This window comes from Hipposideros armiger, unplaced genomic scaffold (assembly GCF_001890085.2).
Source record: "Hipposideros armiger isolate ML-2016 unplaced genomic scaffold, ASM189008v1 scaffold_613, whole genome shotgun sequence".
Lineage (NCBI taxonomy): Eukaryota > Metazoa > Chordata > Mammalia > Chiroptera > Hipposideridae > Hipposideros > Hipposideros armiger.
This window is the reverse complement of record NW_017731963.1, coordinates 249,114-257,482: the sequence shown is the minus strand read 5'-3', so window position 1 is coordinate 257,482 and position 8,369 is coordinate 249,114.

Genomic DNA, 8,369 nt, shown 5'->3' with positions numbered 1-8,369 from the left:
CTCACGATGGTGACCTGGGTCACAGATCCCCTGGAGGGGCCTCCACATGGTGAGTTAATGCCAAGGGGCTAAGTCGGCCTGTGTTTCTGAGGTGGAAATCCCAAGCTGTTGGCGTCGTTTGACCTTCTCCGTTAGATTATTCTGGGGTTCATCACGGACACTGGCGTAGCGGAGTGAAGAGTGATGTTGCCACATGACGCATCCCCAGACCATCTTGCCTCTGTTACCTCAGCACGGCATGGAAGGACTTTTCCCTCGGAGTGAGCGGGACAGAGGGAAAAAGCTCTGGGGGATTACGGTCAGAGTTGGAGACCTTCACCTGGATCTGCCCCTTCCCAGCAGGTGCCACGGAGTGTGTGGACCAGGACTGCTGGTTGCCTTTCGTCTGGGCCAGGTCATCCCGTGGCCCCCGTGGCCTCCTGGTGTAACTTGTTAGAACCAGGAGTTCTGTTGTTCTCTATGCTGTGTGTCATTGTCCTCTCATCTACCTCAATAAATCTCGAAATTGCTCTGCTGCTTGTTTGTTTGTTTGTTTGTTTTCTTTATTAAAATCAATACCTCCATGTGCCAGCGAGGCGGGACATGGAGAAAGTGGGTAACGGGGGCAGATCTCCCAGCTTTCAGTCATTGAGACTTTCCACTTAGCATGACCTAGGGGGTAGGAGATGAGATGTTGAATTTAGACTAGGGTTGAAGAATCCCAAATGCTTCTGGGTGACTCGTGCTTAGGAAGGAAGAGAACTGTTAGAAGTGTTGGCTGAGGGATGTTTGGGCCAAGGCTTTGGAAAGAAGATGATGGTGGGGTAGACACTGAGATGGGGCCCGGGGCTGAAGTCCTCGGGAAGGCAGGAGTGTCCTGCGCTCTCGGGGTAAGGGTACACTGGGTGAATTTAGGGAGGTGGTTTTGAGCAAAGAAGGGAGTGGGCTGGACAGGGAACCCCGGGGGGACCTCGGGATGTGGCAGACAAAGGCCAGGTGTTCGGGTTACTGTTACTGTTCCCGGGAGGTAGGTTCGGTCTTAGGAAATGTGTTCAGTGACAATAATGGCAGCCGTGTGCTAAGCATGGACGCGCTCCACCACCCTGGAGGTTCGTGTTACCCTGTCCTCGTTTTTCAGGTGCAGTCCACGCAGGAACTCCCCCAAAGGCCATGGTGGAACAGGAGGAGTTAATTGTCCATTCCTTCTACCGAAATTGAAATCACCTTGACTGGGCTGAAATGGACACCAGGTGGCCAAGGCCCACCCTCGTGAATTTAGCATCTTGATGGTCTCTGTCAGCGGGAGGCGTTCTTGGGGGCTGGAGGGTCTACTCTCCCCCCCAGCTCTGACAGAGGCCCTTCTGCCCCTGTCCTTAATTCTTACCCAGGGACCATTTGCTCTCTTAAAGATCCCCCTACCTGCTCCATCTCCTCTGTGTCAGTTTCATTCAACCGTAACCCTAGCCCTCTAGTGAAAAATGACCACGTTTCCCCCAACGTAGCTAATGTTCCCTTTTTTTTTTTCCAGTGATGTTTTACTGTTGGTTGTTGCCTTGGCATTTGTAGGCCTTTTTCTCTAACGCTGACCATTTCCTCTCATTGCAAAGCAGCTTCTGGTCAGCTTTCGGTAGGGACTGTACCCCATTCCCCTCAATTCTCTCAGGGTCTTCTTGACCCCCCCTGAATCCTACAGCTCTCCCCTGCCCTCCGCCACCCTTGCCCCACCTAACCCTCAGCCCCAGCACAGACTTCCCATTCTCCAGGGGAGCCATGCGGCGTCCGGCTGGCTGCCTGTGTCTGTCTGTCCACTCTCATGTCACACATCTCTCCCTGCAAGCCCCGTAGGCCCCTGCCACCCTGCTACTGGTTCCTAAATGCCCTTCTCCTGGCCTATGTGCCTGGAGTGCGTCCTCCATTTCAGATGCTCGCCTGACTCAGCTTGTGTCACTTCCTTCAGGAAGCCTTCCTTCACTGGCTAAAGCTCCACCCAGATTGGATTCCTGCCCCACATTTCATTCCTCCCAAGTCTTAATTCCAGGACCTGGTAAACAAAAGAAGGCAAAAGCAAAGCCCTACCCTCATGGTGCTTCTGTTTTGAGGCAGACATACCATAAAGTCCTAAAATGTGTAGTATGCTAGAGAAGGGCTAAGGAAAAAAATAATAATAAAGCCGGTAAACAAGACAAGAAGTCTGGGGGCCAGCAAGGGGTGTGGTATTTTAAGCTGAACAGACAAAGAAGGCCTCACGTGGGAGCTGTGATCTGAGTAAAGTGAGGGGCTCTCACTTCTGGGTGTTGACTGTAGCCTGTGCAGCCCCCATCACGGCATGGACCTGGGAGGGTAGGGAATTTTCCTCTGGGATACCAGGTTCAGGGAACTGGGGGGTTGGGGATGGTGGGCAAGAAGCCTCTGAGGCCACTGCAGTGCTGCACCTGATGGTGACATCTGCCATGTGGTGAGGGTGGCAGCACAATCGAGTCGGGATTAGCAGACCAGGCTGTGCATGTCTTGAGGTCAGGTTCTACACCTGTCAGCTCTAAAGCCCTCTCACCTTCCCTCCCCCACATCTACAGCTCAGTTGGCTGGGAAAGTGCAGTCACCCAAGGGCAGACCTAACCCATGAACTTGGTCTAGGACTGAGAGCAGTGATAACCCAGCCAGGCAGTTCTCCTCTTTGGAAATTCGAAGTATGCCAAGAGCCTGAGTAATTGGTTGCAGGGACAGAAACAGGAAGAGACAGGAATTGAGTCCCTTTATCAACAGAGTCCAAAGGTGCAGAGCATTGAGTTCCTGTTGCAGGCGAGAGAACCATTTCTAGAACTCTTATAGGGGGAGGATGATATTCCAATTTCCAAACCACATCAGTGCTTTGCAGGGCCTGGCTGTGAGCAGCACTCACGCATCACGAGGCCTGGATTTTTATAAGGCGTAGCCATGTGACCAAACTGCCTGTCTTCTTTTTCTTTGGAGGAGACCTTACACTCACCACTATTGTGCCATTACTAGAGAGTGTCACTTAGCAGCATAGTGATTGACACATGCAAGGAGCTCCATCAGCATTTAAGGACGAGGAATGAAGTTATTGGAGGCCTTGACAGTGTGCACAAGGAGTAGCTCACCTAAGCCCCTCTGTCACCATGACTGCCATGTCACCACTCCCGCACTGGGACGCAGCCTAGTGAAGTCATTAAGAAGAGCCTGTTAAATTCTGATGTCCCTTAACCACTGTGGGGCCTGGAGCACGTTCTTTTGCCTCCTTGAACCTCAGTTTCTTTCTCTGTACTTTGACCATCAGAATAGCACCTACCCCAAATGCTAAGGATGAAATAGAATGATGCACATTCAATGGGTAATACAGTACCTGCCTTACACTGAGGGTTCAATAAATGTCAGCTATCTTTATGTGATGGGCATATCTCACTAGCTGATAGTTAAAATGAAGAACAAATATCAAATGTCATTGTGACAGATTCATCTGTTAACATGACACCACGAGTGTCTTTTTCTTTGCTAGCTTGCAGACATCCCGGTGGGGCTGATGTTAATCGTTGCTACCATTGATTGAACTTTTATGAAATGCCATGCACTGTACTAAGTAAGCCCATGTATATAATTACCTTATTTTGTCTCCACAACCCGGTGAGGTAGATTTAATTATCCTCCATTTTATAAATGAGGAAACCAAAGCTGAGAGAAATGAAGGGACCTCTCTCCCACTTCTAATGAGCGGCTCAGCTGGTTTCCGATTTCCTGGTGTATTAAGTGAAAAATGTTGCAGGCTGGTTTCATAAATAGCATGAACATACCCGGCTGTCAGATGCTTGTTTGTACTAGAAAACTGGAAATTAGGATATTTTACTCTTCCCTCCATCTGCTTCAAATTATTGTCTATTATTCGGTCTTCCTAAAATAGTCTTCATCAAAATCAACAGTCTCGTGGATTGCACTTGTGAACCTGACATGTTCAGAGACAAGAAGCATATTTCAGCCAACACCAGAATATCAACTGTCCCTCTCATGACTGTGGTATCTGAAGCAGGGGTCATCTTAGATCTTCTGAGCTTGAGGAAACTTTCGCAGGATATTACCAAGGGGGCCCAAGAACCAGGATTAGGGGCAAGAAGAGCCATGATCTTATTAGAAAATCAGTGCCTGGTACCAGAGGCCCTGGTGAAGCAGCTGGTGGGAGCCATACAGCAGCATCAAGCCATGAGAACAGCTGAAAGACTAGGGGTTCGTTCGTCCATTCCGAAAATATTTGCTAGGCACTGTGCTGACAAGTACATTGATGATAAGTTCTATTAATTCACACCCCAGATATTTATGGAACAGTCACACTATGTGCTGGGCCTTGCTTTAAGTTGGGCATACGACTCTCAACAAAACAGAGGCGGGAACTCGTGGAGCTTATAGACTAAAGGGCACTGTCCAGTAGAAACGTAAGCAATTCTAAATTTTCCTAGTAGCCACACTAAATAAAGAAGAAACAGGTGAAATACATTTTAGTAATACATTTTATTCAACTCACTGCATCAAAAAATACTGTCGTCATTGCATCATATAATCAATATAAAAATTATTGAGATATTTTACATTTCCCCCAAATTAAGTCTCTGAACTCAGGCATACATGTTATGCTTATAGCACATCTTGGGTGAGACTAAGCACATTTCAAATGCTCAGTGGATGGCAGAGATCTAGATGATGAGGGGTTCAAGGTTAATCCATGGAAGAAGAGTTGCAAGGATGCCTCCTTTACAGGAAGGCTGCTGCACCTTCTTGGGGCTTAAAGAAGCTGCTCCAGCCTGGGTCCCCCACTCCCCTGTATCCCTCTTCCTCATCTCAACAGATATCAGGTGTGCCTGATAGAGTCCCACATCACCTTCCAGAGCCTTCTGCAGGCAGGATGCCAAGTTCCATATTGCTTCTCCAGCACAAGCCCCACTTACTGGAGTTAACCTTAGTGTGCCCAGAGTTTCTGCATTCAGTCAGTTGCTACTTGTTTACTGAGCACCTACTAGGTGCCAGCCTCTGTGCCAAGCACTGGGAACATACACTAGTTAACATAGACAGGAATTAGCTCACAGTCCTGTGATGATAGTCAAGTAATCCACAAATGAAGAAATCATTAAAAACTTAAGAAATGCTATGGAGGACAAATGAAAGGGCACAGAGGCAAAACCTGACTTCTTGGGGGGGGGGTCAGAGAAGGTCCCCCTGAGGAAGTAGAATTAACTGAGCAAAGGGGGAGTGGTCCATGTGCAAAAGTGGCGTGGGGGACGCAGGGAGGAACTCACAGATGGCAGATGTGGATGGTGTGCAACACCGAGGATTAGGGCAGCATCCTGGAGCGGGTGCAAGAGCGCTGGCTTCACAGTCACATAGGTCTGGTCCAACCCAGCTGGGTAACTTGGGTGACAAGTTTCAACCTCTCTGGGCTTCAGTTACCTCCTTTAGAGAGATATGGTGCAGATGAAGAGAGTGACATGAAAACCCTTGGTATAGCAGATGCCCTGATTCATTGTTAAATTGACCTCCGTTATTTATCGAAGGTTCTTCTGCACCATATTAAAGGGACCAAGTTTTGTGTTTGTTTCCTTGTCTTGGGGACTTTGGGGTTGAAGGCTCCAAGTACAAGTTTTTAGAGAAGTGGAGACAGACACCCCCCCCCCGTCTTTATTTTTTCCCCCTCACTTTATTTTTACTAGGAGATTGGAACAAGTAATAGACTTAACTCTTTAAAATAAACCTTTTATTTTGGAATAATTTTAGATTTACAGAAAAGTTAAAAACCTAGTATGGAGAGTACTCATATACCCTTCACCTAGCTTCCCCTAATAAGCACAAGTTAACAAGTTAACATCAGTATATTACCATTCACTGAACTACAGACTCTTTGAAATTCACCAGTTTCCCAATAATGTCCATTTTTTGGTGCCAGCATCCAATCCGGAATATCACATTACATTTGGTCATCATGACACCCTAATCTCCTCCAGTCTGAACCCATTTCTCAGTCTTTCCTTGTTTTTCATGACCTCTCTTTCTTCAGGAGACTATTACCCAAAGCACTGAGGGCATCTTGCTTATTCAGGTTGACTTTCCCATCTACAACACCTGCCCACCTGAGTGGCCACAGAGATACCGGCAAACAGGGAGGCTTGTCGAGCTCTTAAACATGTTGTGATACCCTTGGCTGGTTGCATTCAGACAGCAGTCCATTCCCAGCGGCTTGCCCTTATTTGTTGGTCCCTGAATTTATTTCCTGGTATTAAAAATACAAGAGCAGGCATACTCCCTCCAGGCAGGAGAAGATGTATATGTGTGAATTGGGCCTTTTGACTAGAGGGGAGGTTCTGGGGCATAAGCAGCCACTCCAGTGGGGGAACTGGTTGGCAATTAAGACTGCCTGGAAGATGGTGCTCTCAAGAGTGGAGGGAAGTGAGCACAGGGGAGGCCGAGGGGATTAGAGGAGGAGGAGGACACCAGACAACGCAGTCCTAGTATGTGCAAGGCCTTGGGCAAATATTTTTTGCATGGCCCCTGTCTACATAAACAACTTGCTTAAAAATGTATTACAGCATAGCATAGGGGATATAGTCAATAATATTCTAATTACTATGTATGGTGCCAGATAGGTGCTAGACTATCTGTACTGTACACATGAAACTAATATAATATTGAATATCAACTGTAATTGAAAAAGAAAACATTTTAAAAATGTATTACAAAATTCATGGGCCCATGTGGACTATAGTGATTTATTGATATTTAGAATGGGTAGAGAAGAGGTATTTGGACTTCAATGATTGTCCTATCAGTGTATATGAAGATTCTTGGTAGTACGAGATACCATCTTCTCCCATTCAAGTCTAGGGACCATCTCTTCATGTCTTTTTATTGTAAAATGTGCCATTCTTGCTTAATTTCATGTTTCCCACTGTTTGGAACCTGTTAGTATGAAGCATCTAGATCTTCTGAACTTTGTAGTTCTCTAATACATTTATTTAATGATAGGTATGTCATGACTCATGATGTTGCATCATCCATGGGTGGTGGTCCTGGTATCCTGGCTTCCAGTGACTCAAAGATTTTTACTGTGCCTCCTTGATGAGAACTAAATGAGTTCCCAAAGTATGCAGGAAAATGTGCATGAGAATTTACTTTCTGGTCATGTTAAATTCGCCATTTGAAATATTGTTTCATAAACGTAGACCAACAGGTCTTCCAATCATATCTTGAACTCTTTGGGTCATAATCACTGCATTTCTAAAACATGATTGCTTTCAATGTTGACTACACTCATGCCTTCCACACACCACCACCAGTGGGGAGCACAGGAAAGGGGTGTGTGGACAGAGTGAAAAGAGCAGCCCCATTCATACAAGATACATCCATCCTTTGTTCCCTGTGGCTTAAGACAGATGAGAGCACCATGCTATCACATTGATTGGAGGCAAAAAAGTACACCCATGGGAAGAGCACATTGGCATTGCTAAGCAATGCCTCAAAAGTCCTAGGAGAAGGTAGGCACTGCTGTTCCAGCTAAATGGGGTGAGATGACCGCTGCAGGGGCCAGATGGGGCATTGCAGAGTACACAGAGTAAGGGATGTCTGCTGCCCTCTTCCACATTTCCCCATGGCACTGAACAGAGAGGAGTGAGCCAACACCCAGGCCCACACATGCAGCTCAAGCCCAAGTGTCTGCAGTGGATTGCTGGTAGCTCAGAGTCTTGAACGCACCCTGGTTTCAATGTGAGTGTCACCAAAATCAGCATGCCAACACCATTTTTTTTTTCATTTAACAGTTTTTCACTTAGAGGCAGAATTTTCAGGAATCAATCTAAGTCACCAGGTAAGAGAAAGATGTATTTTCATCATCTCCCCAAGAGCTTTTAGACAACTCCCCAGTCCTCCTAGTCTGTCACTTTTCCAATTTCCACCACCTGTTGCTCTTCCATTTTGTCACCCCCATCATAATGTCAGCCCCTTACCTGTCTGACATACTACAGGTGTGTTAGTACTTGAAGACTCAGGGAAAGGCCCTGAGGATGAAAATCGACCTCCATAAGTGGAGGTCAGGGAGAGACCGAAGAAAGAAGCTGAGCACTCCAGTCTGGTAATTAATAGAGGTTTTCTTTAAGGGAAACTTACATAGGAGGTGTCTTGGGTGGCTGCAAGACAAAATGGACCCCTGCATTACTTGGTAGGCGTAAAGAATTATATAGCACAAGGTGGGTTAATTACAGGGTACTAGTAAATGAATGCTATCAGGTACGGAAAATTACATGCTTGACCAGATCAGGACAACAGCCCATTCCAGGAACCAGCATATAGTGGGAGGCAGGGGAGGGGTACTGCTTTATGTCAGAATGAATATCCATTACAAT